This window comes from Myxocyprinus asiaticus, chromosome 32 (assembly GCF_019703515.2).
Source record: "Myxocyprinus asiaticus isolate MX2 ecotype Aquarium Trade chromosome 32, UBuf_Myxa_2, whole genome shotgun sequence".
In the NCBI taxonomy this organism is placed as follows: domain Eukaryota; kingdom Metazoa; phylum Chordata; class Actinopteri; order Cypriniformes; family Catostomidae; genus Myxocyprinus; species Myxocyprinus asiaticus.
Genome location: NC_059375.1, coordinates 32,967,751 through 32,984,448, shown reverse-complemented (window position 1 = coordinate 32,984,448; position 16,698 = coordinate 32,967,751).

Here is a 16,698-nt window from a genome sequence, read left to right as displayed (position 1 = left end):
CACAGCAGGGGTTCAAAGTTTGGCTGGTTAGCTTTGAAGGTTAGCCACTGCTCGTAGATACTGTAACTACACAACTTTACAAGCAAAAAGTGTGTTTCTCTGTTGACAGCCATTAAAAAGTAGCTTGTGATTGAATACTTTTTTTGCAAGCAACATATGAATTGCAAATATATGGATAGTTTACCATGTCTGCTGCCTTTGACGTAACATCCGATACGCAATGTAAGACATTACATTTTAATTATTGTAATCAGATTACAGTTACTGAATTTTAATTAAGTTAAGTTACCTTTAAGTATATTACTTGGATTATTTTGAAAGTGTAGAGTGGAAAAACAAAAACCTCTCAGTGAAGTGTTTTTAGAATGTAACCAAAAAGTGATTAGTAATGGGATTCATTTTTTCGATAAAGTAATATGTAAACCAGTAATCTGATTACGATTTCAGGGAAGTAATTTGTAATTTGTAGTAGATTACTTTTTTGGGTAACTTTACAAACACTGGTGAAGGGTTTGCAACAGTGTGTGACAGATCTTGTGGAGCCATGAACCGATTAGAGTTGTTAGGATGTCATTTTCCAGCGACTTTTCTGATTGGTGAATCTCTCTTCAGGATTATGAGTAGTGCAGTTCTTCAGTTTGGCAATTAAACATAATTTAGAAAAAATACCTCTGGTAGGCCTGTCTTGAAAGCTTTATACATTATTAATTAATGGATTTTCTTCCCGAACCCTACTATATTAACACCAACTAATAAAAGTTAACAATTACTGAATTTAGGTGGCCTGGGTAGCTCAGTGGTAAAGACGCTGGCCACCACCCCTGGAGTTCGCTAGTTCAAATCCAGCCAGGTCTCCTAAGCAACCAAATTGGCCTGGTTGCTAGGGAGGGTAGTCACATGGGGTAACCTCCTCATGGTCACTATAATGTGGTTTGTTCTCAGTGGGGTGTGTGCTGAGTTGAGCGTGGTTGCTGCGCTCCGTGAAGCCTCCACATGCGCTATGTCTCCGTGGCAACGCGCTCAACAAGCCATGTGATAAGATGTGCAGGTTGATGGTATCAGACGTGGAGGCAACTGAGATTCGTCCTCCACCACCCAGACTGAGGTGAGTCACTATGCCACCACAAGGACTTAAAAGCACATTGGGAATTAGGCATTCCAAATTGGGAGAAAAATGGGAAACAATCCAAAAAAAAAATTTTTTTTTACTGAAATTACTGAATTTGACATTTGATTGCTTTATTGACTTATTCCAATCACAATTATCAGCAATCATTTTTAACATAAAGAAATTATAAAAAATAAAACTGTATCATGTTTTTATACATGAAACATTATATTATTTTAAGTTTTCATCTCTCTTTCCTTGCAACTTACATATTTTCAAGAGTTTCTCCACACCAATGGCGCCTTTAGATTGCTCACTGGGGTTGGGGGGGGGGTTGGGTTAGGCGATATTGTCTATAAAGATGCTTTGAAACAATAATTACTGTAAAGTAAATCTTTTCTTGATTATATTTTAATAATTTTTTGGGCTTTAGTATTTAATTTATTGTTAATTTGACAATATAAAAGCCAGATATTTAATTTTGAAAACAATGTGTTGTTTTTTTTAAATATCACTTTTTTTATTTTTCTCACACAGTCTGAATAGGCATTTTTACATGGAAAATATATAGCTGCCATTATATTTTAGGAAAGGGGTCTTTGGCATAAAAACGTTTGAAAAACCCTGATATCTTAGAACACTAATCTCCAAGACCTTGATATTCTGAGCCATGTCTTAAACCTGCACAACATGAGAACATGTCGGAGCTCAATTTTTCTTTCTCTCCATCTTCTGGCCAGTTCATCGCCTTTGGCATCACTGAGGCTGTCAACTGAAGAGAATGAATGAGCAAGGGAGAGGAATGATGAAAGAGATGTGGGGGGAGGAGAGGGGAGAGAGAGAGAAATAAATAAAAGCAACGCCAGGAGAGACTCACAGGTATCTGTGTCAGATCATTGGGCCCAGTGAGGGTTGGCAGAAGAGAGAAGGGGGGCGAGAGGCTGGTGTTCAATTACAGCAGGCCTGTGTGAAGGGATGATCTGGGTCACAGGGTTCCCAGCATCTCCACTGACACACACAGGGGAGAAGAGCTCATCACCATCATCCTGCTGTTTCTTCTTTCAGCAGTCAGAAATACTGGAAAAAACTGATGAAATGGCACTGTCACATCAGTATGTGGGTGGAGCTTACACACAAATCTATCTATCTATCTATCTATCTATCTATTGTCTGCAATATATATTATGCAGTAATTATGTACAGTTGCAATCAAAATTATTCAACCCCCATGACCAGCATTCTGGTGATGTGAATTAAAACACATAAACTAAAACCTCAGTAAACAGTCAAAGTAAGTTTTTAATAAACATTTGAGTGATTTTGAGAACAAAGAGTTCAGTTTACCCAAAGTTTAAAATAAAAAATAACTAATTCTCTCCACATATGTCATGTCAAAAATATTCAACCTCCAAAGTCAGTCATTTGTGGAGCATCCTATATCCTTAATAACAGCAAACAAATGTTTAAGGTAAGTGTTCTCAGGCTTCGGACACCTCTCTATTAGAATTTGTACACATTTCTCATGAGCAAAAGCTTCCAGCTCATTGACATTCTTTGGTTTCTGTGCTGCCACTGCTTCCCTGAAATCCCACCAAAGGTTTGCAATGGGATTTTAATGATGGACCGAAAGGGCCATTTAAGGACATTCCACGACCTATCCCTGAACCAGATTTTGGACAACTTGGATGTATCCTTGGTGTTATTGTCTTGCTGAAAAGTCCAGTGATCACCGAGCTTCAATTTACACACTGAAGGCATCACATTTTTCATGCCAAAATGTCCTGATACCTGAAAGAATCCATGGCGTCAGTCACATAGTCAGGATAGCTGTTTCCTGTAACCGCAAAACACCCCCATAACAGGACTGACCCACCTCCATGCTTGACTGTGGGTATGGTGTCGTTCTTGTCATCACTTTATCATCTTACTCCAGACATACTGCTGACCCATGGGTCTAAAACTCATTTTCATTTTAGTGTCATACATCTATAAAACCTTCTTCCAGGACTCCACAGGTCTTTCCTAATTACTTCTTGAATATTCAAGTCAACATTTCCCACAGTCACCTTCCAGTGGTGAAGTTTTGCTTTCTTCTACACCCCAAGAGGGTTGCTGTTGTACCATATTAAAAAAATGTATGAATGGTGCTGCCAACTTTGTCTATTTGAAATTGAAGTGCCTTGGAAATGTACTTTTAGCCATGACCTTTCTTGTGTAATGAAATAATCTCCTCTATTAGCTTTTGAGACAGCTTATTTTTAATTGCATTTTTTGCATAGAAATAAATTTTTGCTTACATAGCTAAATGTGCCATTCCAGATTGATGACTTAATTTTGTTTTAAAACAATTACTTGTGTAGCCTTACATATTTAATAAACAGCTACATGCAATAGGGGTTGAATAATTATGACATGGCTGTATTTAAAAAAAAAAAAATCCTGCTATTTAGAAATATTAGGTTATATATTCACACTATGACTTTGAATGTGTCACTCAACTGATATAGATGTAAAGTTTAAAAATTCTGGGTCATCAGAAAGCTTACCTTTGTAAATCCTTACTGTCTTGGGAGGGTTGAATAATTTCGATTGCAACTGTATTAACTGTCTAAAATGCCCAATGGTATCTATATTTTTCCAGTTTTAGAAGGAAATGTGATGCCGCCATGCTAGGGTGTTCAAAAGTATAGCCACAAGACTTATATACGTTGCTATACTTCTAGTGTGATAAAATCATTTACTAACCTATGCTGTGTAAAGTTATATCCAGTCTTACAACATCATTGACATGACGATTTAGCACTGTAAACCCTGTAATCCCGCAAAAGACAACTTTACAGCTCAAATAATACACAAGTTTTAACAGGAGAATTAATGTAAGTGCTTTTATAAAATTATAAGCTTCATATTTCTGTTTTAAACCATCCAAAAATTGGCCCCATTGACTTCCATTGCAAGTGCCTCACTGTAACCTCGATTTTTGCTTTTTCTTTTGTCCCAATTTGGAATGCCCAATTCCCACTACTTAGTAGGACCTCATGGTGGCGCGGTTACTCACCTCAATCCGGGTGGCGGAGGACAAGTCTCAGTTGTCTCTGCTTCTGAGACCGTCAATCCGCACATCTTATCACGTGGCTCATCGTGCATAACACCGTGGAGACTCACAGCATGTGGAGGCTCATGCTACTCTCCGCGGTCCATGCAAAACTTACCCCCACTGAGAGTGAGAACCACTAATCGCGACCACGAGGAGGTTACCCCATGTGACTCTACCCTCCCTAGCAACCGGGCCAATTTAGTTGCTTAGGAGTCCTGGCTGGAATCACTCAGCACGCCCTAGATTCGAACTCACGACAGGGTGGTGGTCAGCGTCAATACTCGCTGAGCAACCCAGGCCCCGTTTTATGCTTTTTTTTATTAAAAAAGGAGGGACGAATCAAAAAAATGTTTTGTGGTAATCAACATTATGCCACAAATGCTTGAACCCAAAATATTCCTTTAAGAGTTAAGTCTAGTCAATGTTTACTTAAAAAGAACAGAGATTGACCCAAAGTACTGTTTAAATAAAAAAACAAAGTATTTAAATTAGAAGATAAGAGAAAAGGATAATAAAGGATCAAATAAAGAGACTAAAACAACAAGAATACGACCACCAGTCTGATTGCTTAGAAAAGTAATAGCACAACTCTCCTCAACAAGCCACTTGTTTTGATGTATCATTTATAGCACAAACAGTGTGGGGTGAGTCTGGTACCAGAAATGTATGCTTAAAGGTGCTGTAAGCTATTTAAGCCATTCTGGAACTTCCACAAGACTGAGCCATTGAATTAGACACGCCTCCTCCTTTCAAAACATTGCCCTCCAAAGATACCGTTGAGCAGTGTGTCTTCTCACGGTTGTTACAGCAGTAGCAAAATAGCGACCTCAGCTGACAACTGTTATGAATCTGAATATGAAATTAAACCTAATTATTCCGCTTCAACTACTACACTATGAGAACGTGCAAAATGATTGACAGGCAGAAAGCACATCAAAGTGTTCTGACTGCCTGATCAAAGGATTTGTCCGGCCTGCGGTCACATTTTTGTTTGCTGTTTACACAGTGTAGTGCTGTCAAAGAGACCGGTGAGATACACTATATTGCCAAAACTATTCGCTCACCCATCCAAATAATTGAATTCAGGTGTTCCAATTACTTCCATGGCCACAGGTGTATAAAATGAAGCAGGCATGCAGACTGCTTCTACAAACATTTGTGAAAGAATGGGCCGCTCTCAGGAGCTCAGTGAATTCCAGCGTGGTACTGTGATAGGATGCCACCTGTGCAACAAGTCCAGTCGTGAAATTTCCTCGCTACTAAATATTCCACAGTCAACTGTCAGTGGTATTATAACAAAGTGGAAGCGATTGGGAATGACAGCAACTCAGCCACGAAGTGGTAGGCCACATAAAATGACAGAGCGGGGTCAGCGGATGCTGAGGCGCATAGTGCGCAGAGGTCACCAACTTTCTGCAGAGTCAATCGCTACAGACCTCCAAAGTTCATGTGGCCTTCAGATTAGCTCAAGAACAGTGCGTAGAGAGCTTCATGGAATGGGTTTCCATGGCCGAGCAGCTGCATCCAAGCCATACATCACCAAGTGCAATGCAAAGCGTCGGATGCAGTGGTGTAAAGCACGCTGCCACTGGACTCTAGAGCAGTGGAGACGCGTTCTCTGGAGTGACGAATCACGCTTCTCCATCTGGCAATCTGATGGACGAGTCTGGGTTTGGCGGTTGCCAGGAGAACGGTACTTGTCTGACTGCATTGTGCCAACTGTGAAGTTTGGTGGAGGGGGGATTATGGTGTGGGGTTGTTTTTCAGGAGCTGGGCTTGGCCCCTTAGTTCCAGTGAAAGGAACTCTGAATGCTTCAGCATACCAAGAGATTTTGGACAATTCCATGCTCCCAACTTTGTGGGAACAGTTTGGGGATGGCCCCTTCCTGTTCCAACATGACTGCGCACCAGTGCACAAAGCAAGGTCCATAAAGACATGGATGAGCGAGTTTGGTGTGGAAGAACTTGACTGGCCTGCACAGAGTCCTGACCTCAACCCGATAGAGCACCTTTGGGATGAATTAGACCGAAGACTGCGAGCCAGGCCTTCTCGTCCAACATCAGTGTCTGACCTCACAAATGCGCTTCTGGAAGAATGGTCAAAAATTCCCATAAACACACTCCTAAACCTTGTGGAAAGCCTTCCCAGAAGAGTTGAAGCTGTTATAGCTGCAAAGGGTGGGCCGACGTCATATTAAACCCTATGGATTAAGAATGGGATGTCACTTAAGTTCATATGCGTCTAAAGGCAGATGAGCGAATACTTTTGGCATTATAGTGTATTTCAGGACACTTATTTCAGGTGATATCTTTCAGGAACATTTTCTGCATACCATTCTATAAAAAATAAAAAAAAATCGCTTACAGCACCTTTAATAAGCTTAATCTTTAATGAGATTTTGAAAAAGCCTAACTTTAAGAAACCATTAACTGTAAAAATCTCTTTTGGGAATCTGTAAAATTTGCAGCTGCTGCGTGGTCTTTCCATGTGCTGGAAATAACTAACCCCTGTCTGTTTGAATCAAACAACAGTTACATTTATTACCATCTGAGGGGGAAAACTGCTTCAGTAAGCAGTAGCCAGGACATTAATCCAGCCAGTGTCACAGACAAAAAGCAGAGATCTATTAAGTATTAATGACAGGCTAAGCATTGCCAAATCCCTACTTCCCATAGGTAAAATGAGGGAAAAACAACTGGCATTTTTCTATTTGGAAGCATTAAAATGCCCTTCAAATTCAAATTATTTATTGAGTCTTAAAGTGAACTTAAAACTGACTTTATTTACATTCTTAATACATGTTCATGGTCTTAATGTGAATGATTCATCAGTATAGGCCTACTTTATTCCAAAGAAAAGAAAATGTTTTCATAACCTTTCATCAAAATGCAATAACTTCCTCCATCTCTGAAATGACTTTCCTTTCTGGCTGACATTCCCTAGGCTGCATGGGCAACATTGAGGTCACATTCAGACCTAGCTCCATAGAGTGCAACAGTGTCCGTCCACTTTTTCAGCTGTCTGGGTTCCAGAAGTATTTTCCCCATTCATATCTTCTGTAGGGATTTTATAAAAACCTCCTTAAAATAATTCTAAGCCATGGACCAAACCAACCAGCTCTGAGGTGAATCACGGCATTACAAACTTTAATTTGAAGCTAAAAAGTATTTGAAAATTGGACAAAAAGACAAAGGTACAAGTCTGTGTACTTATCATTTTTCATGAGGTCATGAACTCATGAACTACAACCCTTATGAAGCATTGTGAATGACTAAATCGAATTGAAAACAATGAAAAAATATAAAACTATTGATTTAAAGTTGTTGATTATAAGTAAAGAAACAATATAGTTTAATTTTATTGCAAAATATTCTAATATTTACCAATATATAAGTAATTTGAGAGTGAAGGAAGACTCGATTGCTTCATTCACAGTACGTCATGTGAGTGGGCTCTCGATAGGTGCTCACGATAGGTCTGTCTCTAATCTCCTGAGAGCCGAGCATGACTGCTGTGTGCATTTTCCATTTCCCTCTTTGATTTGTAGCTAATAGCACCTAATAAACAACAACAACAAAAACTTTACCAACACTGGCGAAGGGTTTGCAACAGTGTGTGACAGACCTTGTGGAGCCATGAACCAATTAGAGTTGTCAGGATGTCATTTTCCTGTGACTTTTCTGATTGGTGAATCTCTCTTCAGGATTATGGGTAGTGCAGTTCTTCAATTTGGCAATTAAACATAATTTAGAAAAAAACCTCTGAGCTCATGGTAGGCCTGTCTTGAAAGCTTTATACATTATTAATTCATGGATTTTCTTCATAGTTTCAAGAGTTTCTCCTCACCATTGTTGCCTATAGATTAGGTGATATTGTCTATAAAGATGCTTTGAAACAATAATTACTGTAAAGTAAATCTTTTCTTGATTATATTTTAATCACTTTTTTGGCTTTAGTACAATATAACAATATAAAAGCCAGTTATTCAAATTAGACTTAATTTAATTTGTTTTTTTTTAAATATCACGCTTAATATTTTTCTCATAGAGTATAAATAGGCATTTTTACATGGAAAATATATAGCTGCCATTATATTTTAGGAAAGGCAAGTCATCAAGTCATTTTTATTTGTATAGAGCTTTTCACAACACACATTGTTTCAGAAGCTTTACAGAAAATCATGCATTAACAGAAAATTAAACTGTAATATCTATAAAGTCTTAGATTCATCATTGTGTAGTTTGATTAAATATGATTGTAAACTGTGTATAAAAAAAATAATAATTAAATAACTATATAATAATTGTATTTAGAACCCCAGTGAGCAAGCCGAAGACAACTGTGGCAAGGAACACAAAACTCCATAAGATGTTGGTTAATGGAGAAAAATAAACTTGGGGGAAACCAGGTTCACTGTGGGGGCCAGTTCCCCTCTGGCTAACAGCATGAATATAATGCCAGTATTAGTTATTTGTGTGCAACAACAACAAAAATAATAATAATACTTTCAAAGTAATAGCCAGCATCATCCAGTCACTGCCAACCATGTTTTTTTTTTATTTCATTTTATTTTTTATCCCTTTTTCTCCCAATTTGGAATGCCCAATTCCCACTATTAGTAGGTCCTTGTGGTGGCGCGGTTACTCACTTCAATCCGGATGGCAGAGGACAAGTCTCAGTTGCCTCTGTTTCTGAGACAGTCAATCCGCACATCTTATCACGTGGCTCGCTGTGCATGACACCGCGGAGACTCACAGCATGTGGAGGCTCATGCTATTCTCTGTGATCCACGCACAACTTACAATGTGCCCCACTGAGAGCGAGAACCCCTAATTGTGACCATGAGGAGGTTACCCCATGTGCAGAGTTGGGAGGGTTACTTTTGAAATGTATTCCACTACAGATTACAGAATAAATGCTGTAAAATGTAATTTGTAATGTATTCCTTTAGATTACTCAAGGTCAGTAACGTATTCTAAATACTTTGGATTACTTCTTCAGCACTGGTAGATTTTTTCACTTGTTTTGACTATAAAAACTCTGCCAGTACAGTAAGACAAAATACACATGTTAAAAATACATTCTCTGAAAAACCTAAATATCTTATGCTGTGTTGTTTCTAAAACAAGATTATCAAACTGATCTTGTTTTAAGGATTTTTAGATATTTTTACAGGAAAACAATACAAATATTATTATCAAGAATACAATTTTTGCCCTAATATCAAAGGTCTTCCTAGAAAAAAAGAAATTATGATCCAACTTGAATTTTCTTGATAAAAAAACATGATTGTGCCTGGTAACGTGCATGTAAAATGGCTAGAAATAGCATTTTAGCTTAGCGTAAAGCTGACAATTTACACAAGGTTTATTTCTATTTCTTCTGCTCCAAATTTACTTCAAACATACTTCTCTGTCTGCTCATATTAATGTAACACGCCATAAGAAAGTGTTTCACCGCTGTTCAAATGCACTTTGGATCACATCATTTATATGTATAAATGTTTTCCATCTGAAAGGGCTAAATATTAAATGAAACAAATGACAATAAAATGCAAAGTAATCTCTTCAGTAATCAAAATACTTTTTGAATGTAACTGTATTCTAATTTACCAATGATTTAAATTGTAACTGTAGTGGAATACAATTACTTATATTTTGTATTTTAAATATGTAATCCTGTTACATGTATTTTGTTACTCCAACCCTGACCATGTGACTCTACCCTCCCTAGCAACTGGGCCAATTTAGTTGCTTAGGAGACTTGGCTGGACTCACTCAGCATGCCCTGGATTTGAACTCGTGACTCCAGGGGTTGTAGTCAGTGTCAATATCTGCTGAGCTACCCAGGCCCCCACTGCCAACCATGTTAAAATGAAATAATAAATTATAAATTCTGATTCTATGTACTGATTGCCATGGTCCCATGTCTGCCAAACATGTTGAGTGGTCCAAACATCATCTGCAGCCTGAAACTGAACTTTTGGTCTGATTTTAGGAGTGAATACATTTAACTATGCTCCCTATTTAGTGAATGACCTAACCTCCAGTGTGCTGTCTGTCTGCACTGGTCTCAGAACAGTTCGAAATGCAACTTATTTTCATCCTAACTCCCTATAAAGCCTCTGAAAGCAACAGTTGTCAGCTTTTGGATGAACCAATTAATTCGTAATGTGATAATGCACAGTAAATATAGGATTTCTAAGGAAAAGATGTGTTAAAGTACACACTAGTGTACATTGTGTTAATCAGCGTCAAAAATTTATTCCCCTATGAAATGTATTTTTTCCATCTGGAACCCGAATGTTGCACTATGTTGTGGTATAGAATGCCTACTTTTCATGATCCAATCAATTTCCAATGGATAAAATGAAGTCCCGCCCTAAAAAATTTTTTTATCATTGAATATTTTGCTTCACTCTAAAAAACACAGCATTACAGAAGTAAAATGGGTTGCGAATGTCATTTCATGTCGACTTCAATGTTTAATGGTCATAAAACAGTAATGCTTATTTCTTGATGCTGGGTAAAAAGGGGGTAATACAGACGCAATGGTGCATTGAGTTCCATCCTCCATTCCTTGCAGCTGGTGCCTCTCTCTCCGCAGAAATGTTCAGTGTTTTGACATTTCAGTACCATCATTGCACATTTTTTTTTACGATCCAAAAGCATCTCTTTGATTAATGTCATTACTACTTCTATTAAATCACGTCTCAAATCATTAGCTTCAGTGGCTTAGACATCTGTCCTGGAGCAACAAATCACCAGTTAAGACATCTGGCAATTTCGCTTTCATCAGATTTGCTGTCACGTCTGCAAGACATCAGAGTGGCTTTCTCAGCCTCTTTTGCTGAGACAACTGACTCCCCCGTCATTCTTCCAGACTCCGTTCAACACATTCCCGGCATGAGTGGGCAGGAGGGAGACGTGGTGGCATGACAAGTTTGAACGTTCAGAAGCATGCGGCCGGCCCCTAACTAGCATTTTTTCCCTTCTGGAGACAAAAATTGCCTCATTGACACATACATCAATTTATTCATATGGAAAAACACCCTGAGGTCATAAAAATCTCTCATGCTAATGCACAAAAACACACACATACTGCAAGCAACTCATTGTAGGGGCTAGACAGAGACAGATTCCTCTGAAATATTAATATAATATCCTTCAGCTCCATCGAGGGCTGAAAAGGGCACACGATGAAGAAGAACATCTTAAGGCGAGCATCAGCAAAAAAAAGGAAAAGACATACACTGGAGGCCAGGGTCCACTTATAAACACAAGCTCTACGGACTTTCAGGAAAACAACCTGCGCCTGCACTCTAAGAGAAATAGCTCATTGAGCAAAGATATTCTGGGCTTTGTGGGTAGTTTCCTCCTGTAAAGAACTGTAAAATAGTTTCACTGTGGATTGTGTTTTTCTTGTAAGCACAGCTAAAGGAGCTCAAAGGAACACTGGGGCCAACACACACACTAACAAACTCTACTGAAATCAGAGAGGCAGTGGCCTGGGACTGCTGAAGTATTCTGGCCTGTGAAAACAGGTTTAAAGAGAAAAGAGGATATTATTGCCTAAGAGGAAAACTTTCCATTAATCTAACAGACATCCAGCTTCCTCTAAGGCCTTCTAATAGCAGGTTTGGTTACAATAAGCCTCAAAACTAGCTATTGAATATAAAACCATGCATACCATATGAGAACTCATACTATAAGAGCACAGGGCAGTTGCTTGTGTCAATACAACTGTTTGCAAGATGTTTTGTTGCGTGCCACACCAAAAAAATTACAAATAAAAATGATTCCCATGATTCCCATTAACACTATGTACTACATACGGTGCTAGAGATCATATGACCAATAGAGAGCAACAGTCTGGTTCTTGAAGTAAATATCATATTTATTTTTTCCATAGGGGAGTTGATTATTAACAATAACTTATAAACCTTTAAAGACAGACCTACTGTGAGCTCTGAGGTTGTTAATTGATGGTATATACTTCTGTTTAAGCCATCAGTCCACGCTATTCAACTTTTTTTTTAAATCCTGTTTAATAATGGAATTTCTGATGAAGAATTACATTTCCCATGATCCAGCAGAGAAAGATCCACCAGTCAGAGAATCAAGGCAGACAAAGTGTGCCAATCGAGCCCAGTAGCAACTGCCCACTTCTATGACATGCTGATGACACACTGAGAATAGAGTCCTTACACTCTCGAACTACTAATATATTTGTAAATATTTTGCAATAAAATTAAAATATACTGTTTTATTCTCACAGTCAACAACTTTAAATCAGTAGATTTATATTTTTAATTCAATTATGTTATTTGGAATGCTTCATGGGATTGTAGTTCATTCCCTCATGAAAGACAATAAGTACACAGTCTTGTACCTCTGTCTTTTTGTCTGATTTTCAAATACTTTTTTGTTTCAAATCAAAGTTTACAATGGTGTTATTCACATCTGAGCTGTTTTGTTTGGTTCATGACTCTTTTATGGAATCCTCATCTTTAATGAGATGTTTTATAACACCTGTTATTCAAAGTAAATACAATCAGCATGGTAAAAGGGGATTGTTGGAGAAATTGTGGAGAGAAAAAAGGCTCATTACAGTCAAATTCTATGAGTGCTCTAAACTGACAATTTATTGGAATGAAGTGATTAGACAGGTTAATTTAATATTTAACTGCACAATAGAAATACACCCAGAAAATGTTATTTTGGGTCAAATGCCATTGTCCTTAAGAAATAAAACTGAACAAAATATATTTAGGGTAATCAGAACAGCAGCTTTGAAACAGATTACAAAAAATTGGCTTAAACCAGAACCCCCTCAATCGCAAAGATGGAGAGAAACGATTTCGGAAATACCAAAATGGAGAAAGTAACATTTAAAATTAATAATAAAAGTCTGGAATGTGAACATAAATGGGATTTGCTTAAAAATATTATAAATTAATTTAGATAGATTGTTTCCTTCAGATTCTTATAATTATTTAAAATATGAGGTATGATGTCCTATCTCATTTAATATTTTTTAAAAAAGGAGGTGATGCCTTAACTTTCTTTCCCCTTTATTTGAAATAAAATATAACATGTAAATGAATGAATTACATGTGTTATTTATAGAATATGTTGTGAATTTTTTTTTTTTTTTTATATGGTTATTCAAAATAACATCGTGTTTTTATTTATTTATTTATTTATTATTATTTCCATACATTGTCTTTATTATTTAAAAAAAAAAAAAGCACAAAATTTAAAGCATAAAAAAGGCTACTATTGATTAATTAAAAAGTGAGCACTTGGAATGCTGTTTGCAAATAATTGGTATGCAACAATAAGACATATATGTTATTTTTAAAAAGAGGTATTTTGTGTACTGCTTATTGCTTATATTATTATAACTTCAAGTAAAATACTGTATGTTCATCTCGAGTCCATGAAAGAAAGAAGGGGTTTGTGTGGCTGTAACGGGATAAAAGGGAAAGGAGGAGGCGAGAACCGACTTGACAATATAAATAATAACTTAATGATTAACTCAAAGCAAAAGACATACAACACAAACGCATATAGGGCAGCTGCCTGTAGCTCTCTCTCTCTCCCAAACTGCCGCCTTTATCCCTCTCCTTGGCTTAATTAGCCTGATTAGGGGCCGGGCGTGCATCACCACAGCCCGGCCCCGCCCTCCTCCTTGCCACAGTGGCATTCACCCCTTTCCATAGCAATCTTGAGCTTTTAATATTTTAAAAAATGATAATTTTTTTGCAGGTATCATATTAATCCATCTTACTGGCTGTTTTATAGATTGCCTAATATAGTATGTTTATATTTTCAAATATATGTTTTGCTATGGCTAAAGAGGGTAAATGAAAAGCAGTTACATTTTAAATAAAATACAACACTCTATCTGCTGAAAATCTACATTTCAAGATAAATTATTTATTTGAGAATCTAAGAGTCGATTTTGTGGATTTTTAAGATTATATTTGTAAAGTGTGTTTTAAGAGACACAGGGGAGTGACTTGATTGCATCAGAGATGTCATTTTACTCACAGCTGATTGGTTCAGCATCTAGGGTTGCCACCCGCCCAGTAAAATAGGGGATCGTCCTGTATTTAAAGATAAAATGATGCGTCCCGTATTGAATCAATATTGTATAAATATCAGTAAAATATTGAATCAATATTGAATCAATACAGGACGCTATTTGTCCCATATTTAAGTTGGTCAGATGGCGTCACGGTGAAATCGTTCCAGATTGCCAATTTAACATTGATATAAGTTGGAAAATTTGCCTACAGTGGGTAAGGGACCGTCTGAAAGGTCCACACATTGTGCTAAAACATGCCAATACTGTGGAGGGTGTGGTAAGGGACCGTCTGAAAAGTCCACAAATGGTGGTAAAACTGTGGATTTTTTCCTATATAAATGTTCAATAAAATCAAACAATGTATGAATACAATCATAAAGACAAGTACAGGTGAAGGAAAAAAATAAACAAATACAACAAATAAAAATTATTTAAAAAAAATTACAAATATGTATAAACCATCCAAAATATATTCATAAATAAGATAAAGAAGACAAATAAATTGAAAACATTAAAATAAATATATTTTTAACATATATATATATATATATATATATATATAAAATAAAACAATTTATAATTCATGGGTCAGGAAAGTTCTGTTTTTAGCATATAAGAAAGGATATATTTTTATTAATAACGATTAACAACGCATTTATTGCTAATATTTATTTATTTATTTATTTTTGCCCATTTTATTGCCCATTTAAGTGTCCCTTATTTTAAAACTTCAAAAGTGGCAACCCTATCAGCATCTGTTAGCGATCTGCAATCCAGAACTAAACCTGCTAAGGAGCAGGTTAGCCGTGTAGCATAAGTTACTATGGCGATGAACACCGCTAAAAGCTGACCAACTTTCATGGTACCTAAAACCCTAGTTCGAGGGTTGACGCAAACTAAACTAAAACTTACCTAGCTAGACACCGAAACCGGCTTCATTGTACAGGCCTCTGGTATGTCTCGAAAAATAGCATCCAAGAACACCATTACACCACTGTGCATTCAACACTGAAACAGTGTTCACAGGTAAAGTAGCGTAATACTGTATTTTAAAGCTGTAAAATGGTTATCGGACACTGAAAGACCCCATGAAATCAGAATGAAAGTTTTGCTGCTTTCAGTCCATATCTATTAGCTTTAAGGTCATCTACATGCTAGTGTACTTATAAATGTTGACAAAATTTGTTTTCAGAAGATATAAGCATTTAAAATCTGCAGTCTCTCTTTTCCAGCTAAAAAGACTCAGGACCATCCATGACATCATATAGAGGTTGAGAAACCTTGTCCAATGAAATGCTTTCTAGAATGAGAGCACACCCTCCCCCTACAACGGTTCAGCGCATCTGGCTGTGTTCTAACTGGTGCTGATCATGCCTTCACAGGGCACTTCAAAGGGAGCACAATCCATGCTGTAGAGTCATTCCAAACAGAATTTCCAATAAGACTTAATTAAAAAGTGTGTTCTGACTGACCATTATCACCTTTCAGCAATCTGCAGCTCTCACATAGTAGGGTAATTGCCTTCGAAGGGAGTAGGGCATAGGGATGGTTAGGCTACTTCTGAATTGGACACATCAACAAGGGAGCTAGACTTGAGGAAATTTGCTGGAATTTATCTATATTTTTTGTGCAGCTGGAGGTTTCTTGGAATGTAGAGCTCAAGTAAATGTTCATTATGCTTGGCGTACAGTGATTAAAAACACGGATAAATTATCTTTTACTCGCTTGTTTCTTATTCATCTGCATTGGACTTGCACAACTTCTCTAGCCTCGTTGTAAGCAAATAACCCCGATGTGCTGTGTGCATTTGTGAGCTGGTTATGGACTAATGTTGTTAGTTAGAGCAACGTTCATTTCTTGAATCTTTGGAAAAGCTGGCCGGTATTGAGGTCGCTTCTCAAGTTTCCCTGGTAACTGGCTCTGACATGAGCAGCATGGTGGAAAGTGGTATATGTGTTTGTGGCTATAAACTAAAGTCTATTGGCTATTTTTAAAAAAGGGACGAGTCGTTCGACATGTCCTACCCTCACTTCCTGTTTCAGGTGGAAATACGTCAAAACACCAAATTTAACTGCACTCATCAAGGCACTTCACCGGTACTTTAAACATAAAAGTAGTTGGTCGTAAAAAAACGTCAATCTCTATTACTGCACTCACTTTCACAACATGCAGTTGGAACATGCATGCACTGAACTCTGTGGTTAAAGTATCTCACCTTGTATCAGATTTAAAAGTTCTGCATCCGCATGATAGTCAGCTGCTGTGAAACACCCATCAACAGCCTTCTCCAAATGGGGAAATTAGCCACAGAAAGGCTGTAGTTGCACCGTGCACTCACAAATTGTGCAGCGTTCAGTCAGAGAAACCTAATGTTTTCTTATGCCTTTCTATTAGTCAATT